Source organism: Pseudophryne corroboree, chromosome 5, assembly GCF_028390025.1.
Source record: "Pseudophryne corroboree isolate aPseCor3 chromosome 5, aPseCor3.hap2, whole genome shotgun sequence".
Classification (NCBI taxonomy): Eukaryota; Metazoa; Chordata; class Amphibia; order Anura; family Myobatrachidae; genus Pseudophryne; species Pseudophryne corroboree.
This window is the reverse complement of record NC_086448.1, coordinates 585,387,189-585,411,550: the sequence shown is the minus strand read 5'-3', so window position 1 is coordinate 585,411,550 and position 24,362 is coordinate 585,387,189.

Sequence of the window (24,362 nt, the reverse complement as noted above, 5' to 3'; positions counted from 1 at the left end):
CAAGCGCCTTTGACACTCTATCCGTTGTTTCTGCAATGCCATCTGCTGCTCTGCAATGCGGTCTATCTCTGCTGCGATTTGCTCACGAGAAGCCATGTTTGTGATGACGTGTGTACGCCGAGGTGTGTGCGCTTATATACCTACGTGCGACTCGTTAATTCACACAGGTGTACACTGTTATTCTGTTGAATGATTGCACTGCTTATTTAAGGGCCTACTGTGCATGCTGTAAGTGTTGGTAGTTTGGCGTTTGAGTTGTTGGCTTGTGCGGGAAGGTGATAGTGGAATTGGCAGAGTGAGTAATTGTCAAGCATACCTTTGTCCTTTTCTTTGCGTTTTGAATATAGACAGTGGCATTTTTTGTGGGTATTTTCGTTTGTGAGTATTCAGTTTTTTTTTTTTTTTTTTTGTGTTGGCAAGTTTTTTTAATACATTTTAATATTTTAATTTTTATAACACATATATATTTTGCAAGTCCATTTGTGAAAATATTCCCGTGCTTCTTTGTTTTGACTGTCATTAGTGTTCTCTTGTAGGAATTTACTTTTTGGTGCGAAAAAACAATTTTGTCTTCATTTTTGGGTGTGGTCCACAAAAACAAGACTTTATTTCTTTAGGAGCAGGTAAGTGTCGTTGGCCTGTGTTGGAGCTTGTTTGTTGGAAGTGTCTGTATGCTGTTTTTGACTGTCATTTGTGTTCTCTTGTAGGATTTTGTTTTTTTGGTGAGAAAAACCAATTTTGTCTTCATTTTTGGGTGTGGTCCACAAAAACAAGACTTTATTTCTTTAGGAGCAGGTAAGTGTCGTTGGCCTGTGTTGGAGCTTGTTTGTTGGAAGTGTCTGTATGCTGTTTTTGACTGTCATTTGTGTTCTCTTGTAGGATTTTGTTTTTTTGGTGAGAAAAACCAATTTTGTCTTCATTTTTGGGTGTGGTCCACAAAAACAAGACTTTATTTCTTTAGGAGCAGGTAAGTGTCCTTGGCCTGTGTTGGTGCTTGTTTGTGTTTGTTCAATTTTTGTATTTTTTTTTTTTGGTAAAGTTTGCTAAACAAAGTGTTTGGGTTTTCCAGGATTGATCTGCAAAGTAGTGTTTGTCTTTCCTGGACTAGGTACTAAATTTCTTATTTTTTGGGTTTTTTTTTTTTTTATAAAGTTTTTTTGCATTAATATATGTTTTTTATATCCAAATATTAAATTTAGTTTTATTTGCTTTTTATTTTTGCATTTTGGACATGAATTCAACACAGAAAAAAATGTACGCTCCTGCAGTAAGTTGACACCACAATTGTAAAAACAGTTATTGTGTAAAATTTTGGAAAACTTTGAATTTTTATTTTTTTACATTTCTTAACATTCTCTCCAAAAAGTGTGTGATGTCAATACATATTGCGGCAGAAGCCCTACCTCCCCAACCCACGCCAGCACTCCCACCCCAACCGCCAGCCCCACAACCACAGCCGGCTCCTCATCAACCAAGGCAACGGAGGCGTGCTAGGCCACCAATTTTCAGAACCCGTGTCATACTTTTTGGGATGCCAGATGATGTGGTGGTGCGTAGATACCGGCTGCCACCACATCTAATCCTAGACACTCTCTCCATAATAGAGAGTGATCTGGAGTCTGAAATTCGGTATCCTACAGCAATACCACCATTGACACAATTCCTTGCAGTGTTACATTTTTTGGCCACAGGATCATTCCAGCATGTTGTTGGAGACCTGGTTGGCATGTCGCAGGGCCAGTTCAGTAAGGTCCTGCGACGTGTCTGCCAGGCTTTCATCAAGCGTGTTAAGCAATTTATTGCTATGCCTTTGGATGTTGGTGCCCTAGATGTGGTGAAGCGGCAATTTGCGGAAGGTGGTAGTCGCTTCCCACATGTTATTGGGGTTGTGGATGGCACACATGTTGCTATTCAGCCACCAAGACATAATGAAGAAATTTATAGAAACAGGAAACTGTTTCATTCTCTGAATGTAATGGTTGTTTGTGGGCCATCCCTCCAGATCCTTTCCCTGAACGCAAAGTTTACAGGAAGTTCCCATGATGCGTATGTCATTAGACAATCAGGGATATGGCAGAGATTAAGATCAAGTCAACGACCAGACATGTGGTTATTGGGTGAGTTGTTGCTCAAATATTTTAGTTACAAACTTACAAAAATATATGAAATTTGTGATCTAAAATTTTGCTTTTATTCCAACAGGAGACCGTGGATATCCTTGCACCCCCTGGCTCATGACTCCTTACCGTAATCCCAGGCCAGGACCACAGATGGCATTTAACTCCGCGCTTACTGCCACTAGGCAGCTGGTGGAGCGCACAATTGGTGTCCTGAAAGGGCGCTTTCGTGTGCTCCACCGCACGGGTGGCGACATCATGTATTCGCCGGAGATGGCAAGTAAAATAGTGGTCCTGTGCGCAATACTCCATAATATCGCGGTAAGGAGTAGTGTCGAGCTTCCTCAGGCAGAGAAATTGCCTGATGAGGAGCCAGGGGTTGTGCCACGCTTCGGTGGGGGGAGTGTGACACGGAGGGGGAGCCAAGTGAGGGCAAGAATTGTAGCAGAACATTTCAGGTATAGTGTTTTTAACATTTATATTTGCACAAATAATACAACCCAGTATGCTTATGTATTTTTAAACATGATTGCATTTAGTATGTTCTTGTAAAGTGATTGGGTAATGCTGTTGTTGTGTTGGAATGGTTTTTTCTTTTTAAACACAAAAAACAAAAACACGTTAAGCTGACAATGTTTATGTAATAATTTAAATACTGTAATGATAATAAATAGTGTCCTTATTTATTTTATATCCTCAAATCCTGATTATGTAAACAAACACACAAACAAATGATCCTCAATGTTTGACACTTTGTGACTGTCCAGCTGAATGATCACACGACCTGTGGTGAGTACACAGATATGTTTAGTAATTTTCAGTAAAGTCTGTGTCTCTGTGTGTTTATTCTAATTGTTTCTAACAAACATTTTCGCTTCTGCTAATGCGAATTTCCGCTCGTGCAAAATAACTCTCTGCTCTTCACAGCATTGCAAAGATCAATAAAGTTATTAGAAATGACATATTTTTGGCCAATCACATGCTAACAGACACTATAAATATATGCCCAAATAAGGAAAACGCCATTGCCATGATGCGTGCAGCACCGTTCTCCAGGCGGGAGCTCCGCGTGCTGGTAGCGGTGATGGACCGCCGCGTAGGCCGCGTTGGGCGCTTCATCCCCAATCGGGTGAAGCGCGAGGCCTACGCGGAGGTCCGCCGCCTGCTGCGGACTCGCGTCCGCAGCAGGCGGACAATCATCCAGCTCGAGAGGCGATGGAGTGATCTCCGCAGGCGGACTCCAGATTTGTTGGCGGAGATCCGCCAGCAAATCCGTGCTCTCCATACCCGAAGTAAGTTACATTACATAAGATTTTTATCTTAAAATGTGATAATGCTTGATCTTCCCAATTTTGAACAAAAGGTTTTTTGTAAACCATTGTGCAAAACCATGTGCACTGCAGGGGAAGCATATGTAACATGTGCAGAGTGAGTAAGATTTGGGTGGGGTGTGTTAAAGCATCTCAATAATTTGCTGTGTTTAAATTAAACAGCCTGTATTTTCCATGCCCATAATTGAAAAAGTCCACCAAATCTAACTCTCTCTGCACATGTTATATATGCAACCCCTGCAGAGCACATGCTTTTGGACAATTGCAAACTAAATTCCAGCTGTAATCCCCTTTGAATTACCTACATTTTACAGTAAGTGGTAGGCTAATTGCAACCTTCAGTCTCCTTTTTAGGAAATTAGGTCAGTGTGTGTGGTTAGGGGAAACAGTACTGACTGTAGTAAAGTGACACGAAACAAGTGCATGTTTCCAAGAAATAAGAAGCAGCCAGGAAACTGGTCCAAAATACTTGATAAGTGCTGGCTATATAATAAGGGCCCTTGAATAGTAATCTGGTGATGTTGCCTAGACAAATCACTATGACTCAATGGACTAGATTAAGGAATGAGCTTCAAAGTTAAAGTTTGGCTTCATTTTGTTTGCTATGGCCAACATGAAGAGGATCTTAACATGTTTGATTTTCTATTTTAAATTTTATTAAAAAAAACATGTAACATAACATTTATATTTAAAAATCAATACTATGTAATTTGGCATGATTAAAAAATGTGGACAATATTTTCATTCTAGGACAACAACAACGGCACAACTCCCCACCCCCTTCCCCTTCCCACTCCCCCTCCCCTTCTCACTCCCCCTCCCCTTCTCACTCCCCCTCCCCTTCTCACTCCCCCTCCCCTTCACACTCCCCCTCAGCTTTCCAGTCCCCCTCATCTTCACAGTCCCCCTCAGCTTCCCAGTCCCCCTCAGCTTCCCTGGCCCACTCCACTTTCCATTCCCCTTCTCACCACACCTCTCCATCTCTTTCTGGGACCCCTTCTCCTCCTTCCCATACCCCTTCTCCTTCCACTTCGACATCCCCATCTGAACCCCCCTCACCCTCTATTGCTTTAAATTTCTCTCCGCCCCCCTCGCCCTCTCAATCAGACCCCCCCTCTGAAATTGCGGCACTAATCCAGCCTCCTTCCCCCATCCAGCCTCCTGCCCCAATCCCTCCTCCTTCCCCAATCCCTCCTCCTTCCCCAATCCCTCCTCCTTCCCCCATCCAGCCGCCTTCCCCCATCCAGGCAACATCCCCACCAAGTGAATGGGCAGAGGAAGCCCCTGCAGAACATTCCGCATTCCGGGAGTCTGGATGTTTCCGAGGACAGTAAGTTTATTTAAATTTTATACAATAAGATTACCCACTTACACTTACAATGGCAAAACATGCAGTGTTGTACTGTTTGAATTCTTGGACCCTGGAAAAATAATTAAACATTTCATCATGGTGTACATGTTGCCTTTACATATTTGTGAGTGTCATTATATGTACAGTGTGTATGTGTGCAATGTTTTGTGTGTCCACTCTAGGTTGACACTCATTAGGTAGCCAGGGTTGCCAGGACAACAGGGTTTATATGTGTTACTTTTTCAGTGAAACAGTTAGACCTGAGTGGAGTTTAGTATGTTGTTTGCCTTTTACACTTGGGCCTGTGTAGTCTGAATATTTACACTTACAAATCACATGCTTCACTTTGTTATGCAGCCTAATGACACACTGTTTTTTTGTGTGAAAGTTACATTCTCAAAATTAATAATTGTTCGAGTCAAACATGTTTCCACTTATTTAGTAAGGGCAGCTTTCAGGGAGTGTGGGAATGCTATGATATGTTGGGCTGCTGAAGATGTGTTTATGCAGTGTGATGATGCAGGACCAACCCCCTAAAAATAAAAAAATAAATAAACAACAAATGGGAATGAATGCCAACATGGTGTCACATTGACGAAGATGGTAGTTATCTTTAACATGGGATGTCGGACATAGCAACCAATAAGATTATACTTAAAAAATTGGGAGCCACTTCTACAATATAATAATCATATTTTGGCTTGATTGCTATGGGCAACGTTCCATCTTAAATATAACTCACATAGTAGTAAATGTAACACATGGTCTGGAACACTTTAAAATCTGAAAAAAAGGCTGAGCAGGCTTGTGTGTTCTGCTAATGATTGTACCATAAAACAGCCAGGATGTAGTAATTTTGCCATTAAAGCAGACCTGTCCAAACTGCGGCACTCCAACTGTTGAGAAACTACACATCCCAGCATGCCCTCACACAGCTTTGCCATTCCCTGACCACAAAACTGTGTAAAGGCATGCTGGTATATGTAGTTTCACAACAGCTGGAGTCCAGCAGTTTGTACATGCCAGCATTTAAGTGTGCTTTGCGCCTTGCTTGGCTAATAAGTAATGTAATTAAGTTATTAATGTTTGTGTTGCATCTTAATTTCAGATGTTGCAGTTGGAGATCCCACAAGTTTTGCAGGGATTCTAAACACCATGCGCCAACACCTGCAAGCAATGCTGGATTGTGTGGACCATTTGGAAAAATTTGCATAATTTAGAATATTTGATTTACCAAAAAAACAAAAAAAAACAAAAAAAAATAAAAAAAAAGTTGTTTAAAGTTAACCGGGTGTTGTGTTTCTTAATGCAAAAAAGGATCAGCAGATTTGCAGGTAGAATTTTTATGACAAAAAAATTACACACATCTAACGTTACATTTTTACCCAAAAAAAAAGGATAATATTGTGTTAAGAAACATGTAAACACCTTCATTCACAAACAACACCTTTAAAAATTAAAAAAGTGAAGAAAAAAAAAAAAAAATTTACACTTTGACATGTTGATGGGCAATTATGGCAACAAAGTGTTAATCTGGTTTTGTTCACAGACTTAATTGTTTTTGAACATTAACAATCAAAACACTAATTGGGTTCGTAATTGAAAAGGGCTTGTGGTCTTTAAAAGGAAAGGTGTAATTGCACTTAATAGTCCAAAAAAACATTTTTGTGCGTTTTACCTTAAAAGTGTGCACTTTTACGCCAAACTTTGTAAATATACTCAAACTTAGTATTTTTACGATTAAGTATGTGTTATTGCGATGATTTCGCAATGCTGCGATGGTTTTGCATTACTGCGATGTCATTTGGCGTACGCCCACTTTGTGTAATACTGCGTGCGAATTTGCAAAAATACGTTGAGGGCGGAAGTTCGCAAAATTACTACATTAACGCAACTTTGCGAATATGTTGTGCGTCCGAAAAACTTAGCGATCAACTCGGAATGAGGGCCATGGTTTTGCACAACTGCTAACTAATTTGCTGCTACGATCAGGTCTGAATTACCCCACATGTTCACTGCAGGTGTGGCAGATATAACATATGCAGAGAGAGTTAGATTTGGGTGGGTTATTTTTTTCTGTGGAGGGTAAATACTGGCTGCTTTATTTTTACACTGCAATTTAGATTTAAGATTGAACACACCACACCCAAATCTAAAGGGGGGTACTCACGGAGTGATCGCTGTTTAAAATCTAAGCAATCTGACTAGACTGCTTAGATTTTAATCAGTGATCACTCCGTGTGTACCCCCACAGTGATAGCGATGCACGGCCCCGTGCATCGCTATCGCTGGTGCTAGATTGGCCTGCGTGCAGGCTCAATCTAGCAGGTCGCTCATTTCACCCGCTGGGTGAAATGAGCGCCCCCCCCCCGTCTCCCCCCACATGCACAGCACACATCGCGCACATGTTATATCTGCCCCCCTGCAGTGCATATGGTTTCTCTGTACATGTTAACTCTCTCTGCACATGTTACATCTGCCCCCCTGCAGTGCATATGGTTTAGCCCAACTGCTAACAAATTTGCTGCTGCGATCAACTCTGAATCCATTCATGACTTAGTAAATAGACCCCACTGTGCCCTAAATCAATTTTCATACAGTATTAAATGTTTCTATCTTTGTAACAATTAGGATAGGTGGTTAGAGTCAATTTTAAAAAGGTTTCTTATAGGAATAATGTATATTTTTGCATACCATATTTTATGCTTTTAAAAAGCATCTCAATATCAGATCGTATGGGGTATATTTACTAAAGTGAAAAGTTTTAGAAGTGGAGTTGTTGGCCATAGCAACCAATCAGATTCTACTTACCTTTAACTAGCACCTTCTAGAAGATAAAAGCTAGAATCTAATTTAATGCTATGGACAAAATCTCCACTTCTAAATACCTGTACCTCAGTAAATAGACCCCTAAATGTTCTGAATATTGATACTTTCTATTCTTGCCAAGGTAATGAAGGTTAAAACTCAACCTGATATACATACAGTAGGTTATAGGATTGATTCAATTAACAGGAGAAAATAAGTTTAATTCAAGCTCTAGAATCTGGATCAAATGTATGCTGGCAGCAATTAAATGCATTCTATTATACAGGTTGAGTATCCCTTATCCAAAATGCTTGGGACCAGAGGTATTTTGGATATGGGATTTTTCTGTATTTTGGAATAATTGCATACCATAAGGAGATATCATGGTGATGGGACCTAAATCTAAGCACAGAATGCATTTATGTCACATATACACCTTATACACACAGCCTGAAGGTCATTTTGACCAATATTTTTTATAACTTTGTGCATTAAACAATGTGTGTGTACATTCGCACAATTCACTTATGTTTCATATACACCTTATGCACACAGCCTGAAGGTCATTTAATACAATATTTTTAATAACTTTGAGTATTAAACAAAGTTTGTGTACATTGAGCCATCAAAAAACAAAGGTTTCACTATCTCACTCTCACTCAAAAAAGTCTGTATTTCGGAATATTCCGTATTTCGGAATATTTGGATATGGGATACTCAACCTGTATTAGGTTTGAAACATTTCAGCAAATATAACATATTCCTTGTTCCATGCATATTTACTGTACTTAAACCTAAAACTGTTCTCTTAAAAACTTATATCCTTTGGAAAGTCTGGAAAAGCATCACCTTAAATTGGGGAGTATAAACTTATCTAAAAGCCTTTATTGTAGCCAAGTTTGTAATTGAGGTGAATAAATATATACTGTTTTGATCTTTATGGTATTGGACTATTGTTATTTAGTTTATATATTAGGATCAAAAGGAAATCATAATGTAAAACATATTGCCAGTGGTGGTGGATGGGGTTAGTTATTATTTTCTTCAAGATATTGTACTTTATTAACCTTAAAGAAGTTATATTATCATATTGTAATGTATTCATCATTAAATTGAAATTGTGATTTAACTGGAAATCAAAAAAGGCTAAATTTGTTTTAATTCAATAATTTTTATTGAGTTTTGTAATTATACATTACAAGAAAAAAAGACATACAATTAAACATAACAGTTCAAACAATAAACATATTCTAGAAGAACATTCGTTGTGTGTGGTCTCAGTTCGTCATTCGGCAAATAGAAAAAAAAACATGGTGTTAGGTTAGATCAAGTAGGAAAGCACATACAAGTGTATATTGACAACCCTAACACTTATATCATGTCATGTACAGTATATAGACAAATATCATAAATTAGCAAGCTGCGTGACAAGGGATACATAAATACAGGATAATCGAGCAAATGAGTGATTGTGTGAGTGGCCGGCCGCAGGCCGTTGGCAATACCCAAATAATCCGTCCCCACCAAAATCAGTTGAAAATGTGCTAGCTCAAAGGTTAGACCCGGCGGCATGTCAAGTAGGGAAACTCAAGCCATCTACCCCAAATATCACAATATTTATTTAGCGCTTTCCTGGCCAGGTATACAAATTTCTCATGTGTTGCCGTGTCATTGACAAGTATCATCCAAGACTGTAATGTTGGGAACTTCACTGACAAGCCACAGTCTGGCAATACACACCTTAGCCAACCCAAACATATTGACAATATAACGTCTGCTAGAGGAATCCAGAGTCTCCCCCTCCACAGCCGACAGGACATATACCGCAGGGGTAAAGACAGACAAGGGAAGGTCTGTTAACACTAAGGTATTAATAATTAATAATGACAGTCCAGAATGCTGCTATCAGAGTGCCAGATTAAGTGCCACAAATCGGCATATAAGGATTCACATTTAGGGCATTTCGTGGAGTGGGTACCCCCAAAATGGAACATTCTCACAGGTGTAATATATCGTCAGTGGAGTATAAATAATTGAATTTGTTGGTATCGGATGCTAGTAGTTGAGGAGCGAGGAGAACTTAAGGCACACTCCCATATTTTGTCTGTAAAAGGGCCTAAATCAGATTCCCACTTAGTTCTAAGGGTGGTCAGCTGGTCCGAGCGGTGGGATTGGATTATAGTCGTGGAAATACCAGAAACCAAATTACTATTTTCCCGGTTTTGTAATAAAGACTTAACTGGAGAGTCAATAATCAGCGGGGAGAATCAGAAAACTGAGCATTAGTCGCATGCCTTTCTGTATTGTTTGTTTGAATCGCATGCCTTAGTTGCAAAAAATGATAAAAATAGGAGGATAGCATACAGTAGTCTTGCTGGAGTTGTTGGAAAGATTTAAATACATCCCAAGGGAAGTTATACCCCACCTCCCCCACACTTCCCTGACTTGTAGAGAGGACAACTCAGAGAAACCAAAGGTATTATCTAATGGAGTATCCGGGTCCACACCCGGACCCCGTAAAACAGAGTGCACCGATTTCCAAATAAGAATAGCTTGTTTAATCAAGGGGACATTGGACATTTTGGTTTGTCCACATAGAAGCATTTGAAGGGGTGTGCCACCTGGATACTCCTGTACCATTAATTGTGATTGTAGAGAAAGAGGATTAGAATCATTAACCCAGTCCCAGATATGCGCTAGTTGGGCTGCATAGTAATAGAATTTAAAAACAGGAAGGGCCAAACATCCCAATAATTTGGGTCTGGATAGAGTGTTGAGCTTAATTCGCGCCCTCTCATTGGCCCAAATGAATGATGACAACAGACCGTCAATTTGTCTAAATATTTTCAGAGTATAATATACACAGGAGATTGCTGGAGATCATAAAGGAGCTTGGGCTGATATACCATTTGACCAGGTTGACTCTGCCTGTGACAGTCAAGGACAATGTCCCTCAGATCCTAACTTTAGAGCAAAGATAGGCTATCTGCAGTGTAATATTGAGAGAGACATAAAGAAGAGAGTTATTTGACACCCACACACCCAAATATTTAAAAGAATCCACCCACTTGAGCGGTAGAGAGAGTAGAGGAATCTTCGAGAGTTCACCCTTGAGCGGAGTGATGCAGGATTTATCCCAGTTTATTTTAAGTCCAGAGTAGCTACCATAATTATTTATCATATCCAGGATCTTGGGCATAGATCGGACATAATCATCCACGAACAATAGTAAATCATCGGCATATAATGCTATTCTATCCTCCTTAGTTCCCACTCTGATCCTCAAGATGTCATGGCTAGCCCGTATTAAGCAGGCCAATGGCTCAATAGCAATGGCAAACAAAGTGGGAGATAAAAGACACCCCTGTCTCGTTCCCCGAGACAGTGGGAAGGATTGTGAAACATAGCCATTCACTGAAACCCTAGCCACGGGCAAAGAATACAGCAGCTTAACATAGTTTATAAAATTAGGGCCTATACAATATCTGCTCATAGCTTCCCAGAGAAATGCCCACTCCACTGAATCAAAGGCCTTAGCAGCATCCAAGTAGACTATAACAGCGTAGTCAGTCTCCAGGGAAGCTGGAAGTGGATGAACAAACGCCTCAAGTTAATAGAGGTGGATTTGCTAGGCATAAAGCCCGTTTGATCAGGGTGAATGATTTGTGTTATAACCCGATTAAGTCTATTTGCTAGAACCTTAGCCAATAACTTAATATCAGTGGGTAAGAGAGAGATTGGACGGTAAGACTCAACATATCTAGGGTCTTTATCTGGTTTGGGAATAACTATAATTAACACCTCCGCCATGGAAGGAGGAAGTGCATTCTGTTCAAAAATTGAGTTGAATAAGTGGAGTAGCTGGGGGACAAAGAAAGACAGATTTTTTTTATATAATTCCGACGTTATACCATCCATACCCGAAGCTATACCACCAGGAGATGCCTTAATCGCAGCTTCAATCTCGTCTGATATTAAAGGAGCTTCAAGAAGCTCACGGGCATCATTGGATAGACAAGGCAGTGGTATATCATGTAAATAATTATAATTAGTCAGTTCTAGTAGGGGACACTTCAATTTAGAGCTATAAAGTTGCTGGTAATAAGCAACAAATTCTGCTACAATTTGAGGAGTCCTATCTAAACTGGCACCTCCAGACCCTATAAGTGAGGCAACCGTGCAGATGGAACGATCACCCTGGGCAAGCTTAGCTAAATAAGAACCTGGCTCATCCCACATGGCATATAAAACATGAGAGAAAAAGAGAAGCCTATGCTGAGTTTTTTTCCATCAAAAAGTCTTTCCATTCCTTTTGAGCAGAGAGCCAAATCATTTTGGATCTTTCCAGTCTATCCTGCAAGTAGGCCAATTGAGAAGCAACTACTCGGGCTTCCAAATCAGTCTCCTTCTTTTTAAAGAAGGATTTCAAACCCGCCACCCGTTTAATCAAAGTCCCTCTCAGGAAGGCCTTAAATGCATCCCATAATAAGGAGATAGTAACTGTTCCCTTATTTAGTTAAAAAAATTCCAGCCAAGCTGCGTCCAGCTCGGTGCCCTCCCCCATATGCGTCAACCAACAGGGATTAAATTTCCAAACCGCTTGACCCCGTTGACAATTTAAATCCATATTAAGTAATAGAGGAGAGTGATCCGAGATGCCCCTTGTCTCGTAACCAACATCGTGAACCTTGGGAACCAACTCTTTGGAGAGAAGGGCCATGTCTATTCGAGAAAAGGAGGAGTGTGAATGTGAGAAACATGAGAACTGTCTCAGAGAGAGGTGCCTCAATCTCCAAGGATCAAACAGGCCCAGCTCAGAGACAGTATCCGCAAACCGTGTACTACCTGAGGGGGAAAGAGCGGGCACCGCAAACAGCCTATTCAATGCAGGATCAAGGACATTGTTAAAATCTCCCAGGCAGATGGTGGGCACACCCAGAGATAATTCCAGAAAACTTGCTACTTTTTTGAGTATATCATGTGAGTAGGGAGGCGGGACATAGACAGCCATGAGAGGCAAGGGTATAGAAATAATTCTACAATTTAGAAAAACATATCTACCCCAGGGATCTGTTTGAACACTGGCAAGAGAGAAAGGGACTGTCTTCCTAATAAGGACAGAGACCCCGCGTGATGCCGAGGTATGAATGGAATGGAATGCTCAACCCACCCAAGATTTTTTAAGGGACAAAATCTTACTACCCACCCATGAGACAGGTTATGGCAGATGCATATTGCTTGATCTGACTAAGCACAAGGGACCGCTTGATTTTGTCATTAATGCCATGCACATTCCAAGCTAAAACTTTAACTGTAGCCATGATAAATGGACACAGTACTGAAGCAGGCAGCCCACGGACAGGCCACACCCAGAAAAAAATACAACCACTCTTGCTCGCAATACAAGTAAAACAATGTCTGACTCACTTTACAACCAGATATACGAAAACAGATAATTTGTAAGAAAAAACCCTCCCCCCATCCTGTATGCCACTCCGAAATTGTAGCATACCTAATACCCGAACTAAACCAAAACTACCCCAAGAAAAAATATAACAACTATGGTATAAGTAAACACATACACACTATGCTAGCCCCGGTAACAGTGAGGGAAAAAGCGGGGAAAAAAGGGAGGGAAGCCAAGAATTTAATGACACCAAGGTGGGAGAAACTCCCAGCTAAAGTATATTCCCCCCCCTAGAACTACCGTGGACCACAATATAACTAAAGTTGAGAACATGGTGCATATAACAGCATATAACAAGCAGAGAAGAATGCAATATAAATCCGTGCAAATAGTGAGCCTGTATGACCCGTTAAACTAGGCACAAAAGCTTAATTAAGGAGAGAGGGGGGAGGGAAAAAAAGCCAAGCAGCCCTGCAACAGCACTGTAGCAGAGGATGCAATACATTGACAAATAATACTTGCAGCAGGATGCACAGAAGTCCAGTGTTCAGCCATCAGCAATAGCTCTCTGTGCTGGGAAATGTATATCAAGCCAAACTGTTGCTTCCCTGTGAGTTGAGAAAAAGTGTGTTTCTCCATTCTCCATAATAAAAATAATTTAAATAAACTCTCACAATTAACATGGAGTATAATTGAAGTTCTTAGCACACATTTGCGCAAATATGCAGGCCCATGTACCGCGGCCAGGTGACTTCATCACATGGGTCCCTCACTTTCCTAATACTATCACATTCTATAAATTTATTCAGGAATTACCTCTAAATAGGGCCTTATCAATGTGTAATCTGAAATGCAGGAACCCAGCTAATTAAAACACCTGAGGGTGAATGGAAGGAGTGCCAATGCCAGAGGAAGGAAGCCTTGCTTGCCAGTGTACAATATATACACCCTATTTAGAGGTAAGTGCTGAATAAATTTATAGAATGTGATAGTATTAGGAAAGTTAGGGACCCATGTGATGAAGTCACCTGGCTGTGGTACATGGGCCCGCATATTTGCACAAATGTGTGCTAAGAACTTCAATTATACTCCATGTTAATTGTGAGGGTTTATTTAAATTATTTTTACTATCAGTGTTCTTAGTGCTTAGAATGTGCATCTGCATTTCTCTTCCTCCAATATAGCAGAGGTAGTCCTAATATTTAAAAGGGAATTCAAACTCATCCCGGCAACTATAGACCGTTAAGTTTGACATCTATGTTGGTGAAAATACTTGAAGGTATATTAATGGATAATTAACTAGATCCCTCCAAGGTTATTAATAGAAACCAACATGGTTTTGTAAAGGACAGCTCATGTCAAACTAACTTAATAAGCTTCTATGAGAAAGTGAGCAAAAATATTGACCAGAGTAAAGCAGTGTATGTGATCTTCTTGGACTTTGCTAAGGCCTTTGACAAAGTCCCACATAAGACACTAATTTTCAAATTGAGAGAGCTTGGGGTGGGAAACACTATTTGTACTTGGGTAAGTACTGTAATTGGCTGTACAACAGAAAACAGTGAATGGTGATTTATGGAATGTGCTCTGAATGGGCCTCAGTGCGTAGTGGAATACCACAGGGTTCAGTAATTGGGTTATTGCTGTTTAACATATTCATTAATGAATTAGGAGTGGGCCTAGAAAGCCCAGTGTCAATTTTCGCAGACAATACTAAACTGTGTCGAGTAATTAATTCAAACAATGATATTGAGTCTCTGCCGAATGATTTATCCAGACTGGAGGTCTGGGCAGACAAATGGAGAATTAGGCTCAATATTAAAAAATATAAAGTTATGCACTTTGGAACTAAGAACAATTGGGCAGCCTATAAATTAAATGGGGAAAATGTAGGGATAATGGTAATTGAAAAGGATGTGGGTGTGCTCATCGATAATAGACTTAGTAGCAGTACACAATGTCAAAATGCAGGAACAAAAGCAAATAAGGTGTTAGCATGCATAAAACGGGGAATGGAAACAAGGGATGAGAGTGTAATCCTGCCACTATATAAATCATTTGTACGGCCGCACCTGGAATATTGTGTACAGTTTTGGGCACCACACTATAAAAAAGATATCTTGGAACTCGAAAGGGTTCAGAGGCGAGCCACCAAACTGGTTAAGGGGTTAGAGCAGTGGTGGGGAAACTTTGGCCCTCCATCTGTTGTTGAACTACACATGCCCTGCTGCAGATTTGCTATTTGGCAATGCTAACATTGTTGTACAGCATGCTGGGATGTGTAGTTCAACAACAGCTAGAGGGCCATAGGTTCCCCATCCTTGGGTTAGAGGCACTGAATTATGAGGAAAGACTTACAAGGTTAGATATATTCACACTGGAAAAGAGGCGGCTGAGAGGGGACATTATTAATATTTATAAATACATTAAGGGACAATATAATTACTTATGAGACAATCCTTTTATCAAAAAACAGGATACGAGGACACCCCCTGAAGTTAGAAGAAAAAAAATGTCATACACAACCGAGGAAAGGGTTCTTCACAGTAAGAGCTGTAAGGATTTGGAATTCTCTACCAGAGGAGGTAGTAATGGTGGACTCACTAAATAAATGGTTTAGATAAATTCCTAACTGAAATATCCAAGGTTGCAGCATCTAAATGATATACAGTAGTACAGGTTGAACTCAATGGACATTTGTCTTTTTTCAACATCCCCAACTATGTAACTACTATGTCATGTTGTATGGCCCAACTTTAGCCAAGTTTGTTCTGGTGGAGAGATGGCCTCACATTTCCCTATGGAATACTCTTTTATAACAAGAAGTTCATGTTTGAACTAAGTTATATGATGTTTCAAGTAGAGATGAGCGGATTCGGTTTTACTCGGTTTTACTCGGTTCTCAAAACGGCATCTTATTGGCTCACGGATGTCACGTGTTTTGGATAGCCAATAAGATGCCGTTTTGAGAACCGAGTAAAACCGAGTAAAACCGAATCCGCTCATCTCTAGTTTCAAGGTCTTGTGGGTGAAGAACATCCCCAATTGTACAGTAATCAATGCACCACTGATTTTATGATTTTCCTGTGGTCAACAGATGGTTTTTTTATATGTAACAAACATTTTTATTGTGGTTTAAGACCAAGCAATTACACTTTGGAGAAATCTTTGACAATGATATTGTTTCAGAAGTCTGTGTTTTATTGAAATATGACTTGGCAAAACTAAGCCATATGATGATAATGATACACTTCCATGAATGTTATACTTGTAGAGTCATTAATGTAATATTTACCTTTCTAAATACAGTCCTAACTAGTCTTTTGCTTTTAAAAGCAAGGTAGGGTCAAACTAAACCTGCTATGGTAGTATCAGGGCAATCCTCTTGATATTGAGATTTTGCAAATGCACCCTTATAGTGAAGGTTTGTAACATGTTATGCTTTTATATATGTATTTTAGCATTATTTTATATTGAGACGAGAAAGAGATGTTTCTGCTGAATTACAATGGTTTGATGAAGTAAATTAATTATTAATATTGAATACACATGTTTCCAGCAAAACAAATTATTACAAACTTGGACAAATATGTATGTGAAGTATGTCTGTAATAAAAAAGAGGTATTTTCTACTGGTACTAACCACCATGCATATTGTGATGTATACAGTATACCTCAGCTTTTTTAGTATTAAAAAAATCCCAATTTGAGAACAACTTTGTACCATTCAAATGAGAGTAGAAAAAACATCAAAAACACATAGCAGCTAGCACAAATTCCATGCAAAATGGAATCAATGCATATAATGGCAAATATACTGAATATATAATGGCAAATATACTGAATATACCTCAAAGTGCAAAGTATGCATCTGTTTTGTGTGTAGATCCATTGTAAAGCATGGTCATCACAACAGTCCCCTTAGGCAGTTCTCACTAATATAGATATACAGATATATACTGTGGGTGAGTATTACTGTTTTAGAAAATTTCTACCTGCTGCTTGGTTTGTGAAATTTGTTATTTTAAAAACAATAAAAATGTTAGGACCCTACACTAACCATCTTAATCAAATGCTTGACCAAACTATTTCACTTAGACTACTTATATATATTTACTTATAAAAAGGAATTAAAATGTTAAAATTGTGAATACCTGACATATATAAACAGTGTTCAGAAATAATTATAAAATTTGGTCAAATTCTCAAACATAAAGAGATTCATTTGTTGATATGAATAGCAAAATAATGTACTATAAATTAAAATGTCTTCCTTTGTTTAGCACTTTAGACTTATTTCCATACAAGAAAAAAAAAACATATAAGATAAGCTAGAGAAAATAGTAATTGAAAATACAACACTAAAAAAACTTTAGAGAATATTTCCTGTTTTATAATGGAAAAACTTCCAATATTTGAATGAAGCAAAACATTAACTAATTTAAAAACAAAGTGAAACGTATAATTTAGGATAGAAGAAACATAAACAGAATTCAACTTTAAATTAATAGCACACCAGAACAACTAAAACAAGCAGATAAAATGAAAGATTATAAAAGCCTAGTCCTATATACATTACTAAAGCAAAGTTAAATATAACTGAAGACAAAGTGACCCTTTAAAAGCAAAGTAACATTAAAAGATATTACATTAACTAATATCAGTAATGAGAGGCCTATTTGGGCAGTGCAGACCCCTAGGTCCGGCAGACTGGAGCCCCCACCAGGTGAGGCATCAGTGAGGTGCTCTGCCCGGTGACAACAACAGGCCACCCCCTGATACCTGGCATCTTCTGTCAGCCTGCCCCCCTCCCACTCGTGTGCAGCAGACATTTCCACAGGCAGATGCATTTCCAGGCAAGCTCCAATCAGAATTTATCGGCTGGCACTTCCACCCTTCTTACTTGTGATGTGGACGTTGGGGTAAGCAGGTGAGGGGCAGTGACAGGTCCCAGTAAGGCAGTGACAGGTGTTGAATCCAATCAGCGGTCTGTTACCATGATCTGACACCAGGATTTATGTGTTTTGCCTCATTTTCAGATTCAAGTCCAGCTGGAAGATCCGAGCTGGGAATTAGATCTGCTGAGGACCCTTGAGTATGTTGGTTTCGATTTCCTAGAAACTGAAACCGCTTATCTCTAATCCAAACATACAACTGCACACACAAGCAAAAGTCCTAAAAAATGTAATTTATTAATTTTTGTAACACTGCCATGACATGGCTAAGACTTAATAGAATCACTAAATATTAGTAATGTCCATATATGGTGTCTAATGCAGTATACCATTTGTCCCCTTGTATGATTCTAATTAAATTATAAATATATTCTAGGCACCACAAAGGTCTCATTTTGTAAAAATCTTAGCCCTTTTTATACTGTGAAATTGTTCTGAAATCAAAGACGATTAATAATTATGCTTAATAGTGATGTTGTTTAGGCCTTGATAACCTATGCATGTCTTAAATTCCAATTTTTCTTATTGAAGAATCCAGTGTGATTTCATAATAAATCCCTAATGCAGATTTTCTTTAATATACTCTGCCATAACTTGAGACTCATTCAAAGATAATTGAAGCACACAACCTCTTGGGTGAATAGGACAATACTACTCCCAGTGAGAATATAGTTGTTCTGTGGCTTGCTTACTGAAAATGTTAGAGAATGATTGGTGAGAAAAGGGCAAAGATTACTTTTGCTCAAATATTGACACTTGTTGGATCCTACACAGAGGGATTACTTGTTTTGTATAACTGTTACTACAATGACCAATCCAGGAACGGATTTGAGGCATATGCCAGTCCAATGTAAGAGAATATAGATGTAACCATGGTGAACTAAAGATATCCAGATTAATAGCAATGGATATGATAAAAAAGCAATTGGCTCCTTATGAAGAGATCCCACTTGCAATACTAAAGGCATGGTCCAGAAAAAAACCTTTAGTCAAAAGAATGCTATTGCAATCAACAGCCATTGAGAGTATGGAAACTTGAAGAGGTTCAGAGAGAAGATTGAGCTCCTTCACAACTTTGGACAAACTAAAATTCCATTCTACAGCAAAATCTATAAAGGCCATCAAAGATGTGGTACCACTATAGAAAAGGGTTTCTGAGATTAGGTTCGTGATACTGCAGATTTGTACCTCCATTTCCTGTTTCTCCAATGTTTGTGACAGAAAGCATGAAAATGTCATGATTCCAAGCAGTTCAGATATTGTTTTAAAAACCTGCTTTCTTGTTCCACTGGAGAAAGTGAGATCTAACTTCATTGGCTCTTCCAATTGGTTGATCGGAACAGTGAAAAAAAGGAGCCACTTTGAAAGAGATTCAGTGTCCTACTGTAGTTCCTTTTTTTGTGACCAATCTGTAAACCACAAATCCACTTTAACACAAAGAGAAATAATGTCATCTAAAGTCCCAGGAGGCCAATTTATACTTTACTTGTTCCATTAGACCCTACAAAAAAGTGGCAATGAGCAATTGTTCCAGAGTAATTCAGAGGCTATGATTTCTAAATTGTACTGCAAATAGTCCCACTTACTCTTGCAGATACAGAACAGTGGAATATCCAGGAATTCAGAACAATTATGTAGCACTAATTAATTTTATTACCATAAAGGTGAGGCTCATCCATATGCTACTATAGATAACAGAAAAATTATATGAACTACCTTGGCTTTTTCTAATGGGAAATTAATTACCTGGAGTTGAATGGAACAGTAATGAAGAAACCCCCTACAGGCCTTAGTATCACTTTCATATTTTAGTGAATAGATATATGAATGGAGCATGATGCAGCAATGGGAGCAATTGGGATGAATCAGAGGGGCCAAGAGTGTATGTAAAGCATCTGTTCATTGTACTTGTGACTGCAGACATTGCTTAACTTGTGCTTGATTGGACTCTTGCTTATGCACTGTATTAATTAGATGCTCGAGCAGGTTCATGGGTGATGGCTTAAAAGCTGAATCCAATATACAGTGTTCTGTCATAAACTCAGGGATTTTAATGGTTGACTACTGCCGATTATGTTTAATGCTGTCCAGGACATATGCATGGCACCTAATGTGTCAGTGGCCTTTCCCAGAGACCCCCAGGAGGGGATTGTGGATTAGCTGTAATTGGAAGAAATGAAAAGGATTAATCAGATTAGTTGTGGATAAGAACCAGAAATATCAAAGGAAGTACCAGAGGAGCATTCAGAGGAATCATCAAACAAGTCAAAAGGTGAAAACTGGAATCCACTTAAAAGGTACTCAAGCAGCAAATGGAAAGCAAAGTTAGGAAAGATGCCAAGTAAAAACACAGAGTATCAATCAGAAAATCAAGAGCAATAACATTGGAGCACAGTAATGTGAGCCTGTCACTCTGGCACTATTCCAGTGCAGAATGATGCTTTTAAGGGGGATTTTATTTTAATTTGGTTAGCTGACTATAGTGCTAAAAATAGCAGAGCTGCATGACTGTTCCATAGTAGTAAGAGAGACACCAGCTAGTTTGATACATCACAGCTAAGCACCAATTCAGTTTAGAATGGGATGCCTGTAACCTGGTCAGTAGTGGAAGTTCCTCAATTTGCAGGCACAGATACATAAGCATTCATAGCAAAGCAGGTATACTTTGGAACATGAACCGGCATCAAGAAATCTTGGTAATGCAGATCACGTAGGCTAATGAGCACACAATTCCAGCACTGGAAACATTAATGATCAAGCAAAGAATGTTGGGACCAGAAAGATAGACAGGTGTCAGGAGATAACCATAATGGTGATTTGTAGTAACCACCTGACCCTTGTCCACAGAACACACTTGGAAGAGCAGCACCTCTTTAATATTTCAGAACTCCAGTTCACATAACAAGAGGCCTGGCAACCCCTGGTGGCAGGGAATCAAACTGCAGAAATATAATGCAAAACAGTACACAGTACAAAAAAAAATATTATTGATGATGGTTATTTCCACATGCTTATGAAATGGGGCAGTGCAGTCACATAAAGTACATGCAAGTAAATGCCTGCATTTAGTTACATGCACACAGAACAAGTGCAATTGTGGCTCACTTGCATGCACCTCTGCATCAGCTCCTGCTGTAAATTGCTTGATAATTTATGATTTGTATTGCTTACAAACTTTTGTTAAGACTCCTTTTGCATGCATATTTTTTTTTTTTTACAAACAATGAGTAATGGTATGTGTTATATACTAAATCAGTGGTTCCCAAACTGTGTGTCTGGGCAACCTGGAGACACTTGCACCTGGGTTGTGATCCAGGACCAAAACAAATTAGTTATGGTAAAAGTGATAGGCAAAACCAGTGCTGGTATCTGCCAACCATACAATATGTGGGCAATGAAAACCATAACCATCAAAACCATAACTATGTCTACCACAGCATAACTGAACCTAACGGTAAACACAATTACTTCATTTGATATTTTTAATTAATCAATAAGAAACTTTTGGTCTAGGGTTGACTGATATTGGTGCTGATATTATAGGGCACCATGATTAAAGAAAGTTTGGGATCCACTGTACTAAAGGCTTACTTGTAGAGTTATGACACACATTTTAGTGTTTAATATACAGTATTATGTCCTAATCAAAGAATCTATTAAAAGCAAAATAGATTTTTTTTTAGTGATACAGGTAAATGTATAAAAGAGTAAGTTAGTCACTCTTAAAAATGACCAAAAAATGGTTTTAAATACTCTATTGTGAAATCAATGATATGGAAAACAATATGTATCAACAAGCATTGAAATTAAGTCATTAATTTAATTGGTGTTTCCATGTGTCTATTCATAACTCAATTTAAATTATTTAGAACATTGATGTAAAAGAGAGAATGTCCATCAATTGAGTTTTATATTAATGGCCAAATATGCTATTTATAGAACATTCTGACTTTTTGATATCTTAGAGCTGTCAGTTGTATTTGGAATAATCCTGTCCCGAGTGCCTTAGCAACATTAACTGTTTTTCCCAATATAAATAGAGATTTCACAAAAGATGAGCAATGGTCCTCTAAACACTTCGAATATGGTCAATATTGAGAAATTATAGCAATTATATTAACATAATTAACACATTAATTCAATAATTTCCAATTGTATACATGTAATATTAAAAAATTGCTTTGGGAACATGGCAAAAATCCAGAATCATTTAAAATTCAACCTATTAATGTTAGATAGGTTTCACAATGTCAGATTATTATTATTTTACTAGTCCATTTGGCTAGTAATGTAAAACTCCACTTCCATATTTTTTTTTTATTCATTTCAATAAGCATTATTCAGGTTGGATCATTTCCGGTGTTACCGGAAACAGGGGCATGTCGCCAGTGTTTTCTGGGAATAGCAAGGCCAAGGACTGCTTCACAAGGGAATCAGTTCGCTTCCCGACATATGGGATCCCGGCAGTCAATATACTGATGCCAGCATCCTGAGGGAGGATGCATTTCTGGCGTCAAGAAACCGATGCCGCTCGGTATACCAGCGTCACATTACAACGGCGGGGGTTAGGCACCCCAGGGAGGGTTAGGCACGCACAAGGGAAGGTTAGGGTTAGGGCAGGGAGAAGAGGGGGGTTAGGGGGATTACTGGGGGGCTGTTGGTATTCTGATGGATGGGATGTGGTTGTTGGGATTCTAACCGCTGTCATCCCATCCATTGGCAATTCATACTGATCCCCTTCGCAAGATGCAGTTCCCTTGGCCTCTCAAGCCACACTGTGACAGCAAGCCTGAGTAAGATCAGGCTTACTCAGGCTGTGGTTGCAGATAAACATCGTGACCAATGTCATGATATTCATCCTGCATCGATTGCAGTACTGCTATTGCAAATGTAGGAAGGAGGTGCTATGCAACTCTTCCTGCATTTGCATTGCATTGCGTTGGTCTCCTGACCGTGGGATCCCAACCGCCAGCAGTACATACCGGACACATCCTGATTCCTGCAGAGGTCATTGGCTGTATTCATGTCCAGGACACTGATTCACCCAGATGGCCTGGTGAGTTATTTTCTTTCTCAGATTGCAGCTTTACTTGTAAATGTTGTGTGAGGTACAATGTTTTTAATCTACAGTCGTCTCTCATTTTGCAATGCAAGGTACAATGTCAATTTAAATCCACTAATCAATGTGAGTTGTTGTTCTATGAATTCTGTTAACGTATTGTAATGTTTTCCTTTTTCAAAATAAAATAATTTTAAACCGATGTAACAGATTTTTGGGGCCCAGGAAAAGACGTATCTATAGTAGCTGGTCAGAGCTGGTTTGAATTGGTTTCTACACTTATTTCCTTGAGCTTTGTTTGAGTTCATAGCCCACAAAAGTGCTTTTTTGTATTTCTTGCTCAGACTTCATAATGCAGGTTTTGCATAGTCTTGGTAATACTGTAGGTAGAGATGTGCGGCGGACACTTTTCGGGTTTTGTGTTTTGGTTTTGGAACTTTATCTCCATTTGTGTTTTGGATCTGGATTGGTTTTGCCAAAAAAAAAACTTTTGGGTTTTGGTTTTGGATCAGGATTTTAAAACAAAACAAAACATAAAATCAGCTAAAATCACAGAAATTGGGGGTAATTTTGAGCCTACAGTAATATAAACCTCAGTAACATTCATTTCAACTCATTTCCAGTCTATTCTGAATACCTCACAATATTGTTTTTAGGCCAAAAGGTTGCACCACGGTTGCTGGATGACTAAGCTTAGTGACATAAGTGGGCGGCACAAGCACCTAGCCCATCTAGGAGTGGCACTGCAGTGGCAGACAGAATGGCATTTTTAAAAACTAGGCCCCAAAGAGCACATAATACAAAGAAAAAAAAGATGTGCAAGATGGAATTGTCCTTGGGCCCTCCCACCCAACCTTATGTTGTATAAACAGGATATGCAGACTTTAACAAACCAATCATTTCAGTGACAGGGTCTGCCACATGACTGTGGCTGAAATGATTATTTTTCTTTGGGCCCCCACCAAAAAAGAAGCAATTAATCCGACACCAAAAAAGAAGTAATTAATCTCTCCTTGCACAAACTGGCTCTACAGAGGCAAGATGTCGTCCTGATCCTCATCCTCTGATTCCTCACCCCTATCAGTATGTACATCCTCATTCTCACAGAGTATTAATTCGTCCCCACTGAAATACACTATCACAGGTCCCTGTGTACTTTCTGGAGGCAATTGCTGGTAAAGGTCTTCCTGGAAGAACATATAATTCATTTTGTTGAACATCATCTTCTCCACATTTTGTGGAAGTAACCTTCTACGCCGATCGCTGACAAGGTTACCGGCTGCACTAAACACTCTTTCGGAGTACACACTGGTGGGGGGAAGGGCAACTTAGGT